Source organism: Amblyomma mixtum, chromosome 5 (genome assembly GCF_055824585.1).
Source record: "Amblyomma mixtum isolate Tamu chromosome 5, ASM5582458v1, whole genome shotgun sequence".
Classification (NCBI taxonomy): Eukaryota; Metazoa; Arthropoda; class Arachnida; order Ixodida; family Ixodidae; genus Amblyomma; species Amblyomma mixtum.
The window spans coordinates 174113814-174115632 of NC_143016.1; positions in this window are offsets into that span (position 1 = coordinate 174113814).

Genomic DNA, 1819 nt, shown 5'->3' on the forward strand with positions numbered 1-1819 from the left:
TCTAGAATTTCACCTTCATCGAAATTCGGCCGCCGCGACCGGGATCGAACCCGCGTGTTTCAGGTCAGCAGCCGAGCGCCGTAACCACTGAGCCACCGCGGCGGGTAAATACGGAAAGGTGTCAGGCAGGGAGACGATCTCGCCATCACTGCCTGCTTACAGGAGGTATTCCGGGGACTGGAATGGGAACAGTTGGGGATAAGAGTTAATGGAGAATACCTGAGTAATTTGCGATTCGCTGATGACATTGCCTTGCTAAGCCACTCAGGATAAGAACTGCAAAGCATGATCAATCAGTTAGACAGGCAGAGCGGTGGGGCTAAGAAAATGACATGCAGAAAACCAAAGTAATGTTAAACAGCCTAGCAAGGGAACAGCAGTTCGCATTTGGTAGCGAGGTGCTGGAAGTAGTAAGAGAATATGTCTACATAGGGCAGGTAGTGACCGTAGATCCGGATCATAAGAGGGAAATAACTAGAAGAATAAGAATGGGGTGGAGCGCGTATGGCAGGTTCTCTCAGATCATGAATGGTAGGTTACCAATATCCCTGAGGAGAAAAGTATACAACAGCTGTATCCTACCGGTACTCACCTATGGGGCAGAAACGTGGAGGGTAACAAAGAGGGTTCAGCTTAAGTTAAGAACAACGCAGAGGCCTATGGAAAGGAAAATGATAGGTGTAACGTTAAGATATCGGAAGAGGGCGGAGTGGGTGAGGGAACAAACGCGGGTTAATGACATCTTAGTTGAAATCAAGAGGAAGAAATGGGCTTGGGCAGGGCATGTAATGCGAAGGCAAGATAACCGCTGGTGCTTAAGGGCAACTGAGTGGATTCAAACAGAAGGCAGACGTAGCAGGGGACGGCAGAAAGTTAGGTGGGCGGATGAGATTAAGAAGTTTGCGGGGATACAGTGGCGGCAACCGACAAAGGACAGGGTTAATTGGAGAGACATGGGATAGGCCTTTGCCCTGTGGTAGGTGTAGTCAGGCTGATGATGATGATGATGATGAAAAATTGACCGTTTGAAACGGTAAACAAAATCTTTAATAACTCGATAGACGTTGTGCTGACACAGAGCAAATAAATGTAATTTTATTAGAACATTACGTTTAATAGTGACAAATACTGCTAAAATCTTTAAGAGTTATTGTGCATAATCTGGACACCAGTACGGCCATGATCCCGCCCTTCTTCCTTAAGCGGCTCCTTTCGTGAGGGAGCCCCAAGGAAGCTTTCAGCATTCCGAGTGGCACCCTTAGGCTGCCTTACGTTTAGGCAGCATGAAGGCCTCCTTACGAAAGGTAAGGAAGTGGTGTAAGTGAAGGAGCGTTTTAGAATTCGCCTTCTAGACTTCTTGAGCTTCCAGCAATTCTGATCGTATGAATAACAAACTAAGAAACCGCCGCCACTTCATAGCAATTAATGAGCAACAATCTGGCTGTCTTCCGGTCATCTCAGGAGTCCCTCAAGGAAGTGTCCTAGAACCATTGCTTTTTTCACTTGACATAAATGATATTATTACTGCAATTAATTCCCTGTGCAAATCAGGTTATTTGCGGACGATTGTATACTTTTTCGTGGAATCACTTCAACAAGTGATTAAATCGATTCAAATGCTTCTCTTGCTGGCATATTTGATTGGTGCAAAATCTGGGGAATGAGGCTTAACACTGAAAAGACGAAGCGTACGCGGACACGACGAGACGCAAGCCTGACAATAATAATAATAATAATAATAATAATAATTCTTTATTGCGCCAAATATTTAAAAAAATGTACAGAAATCCGGCCTGCCAAAGCCTCATAGGGCTTGAGC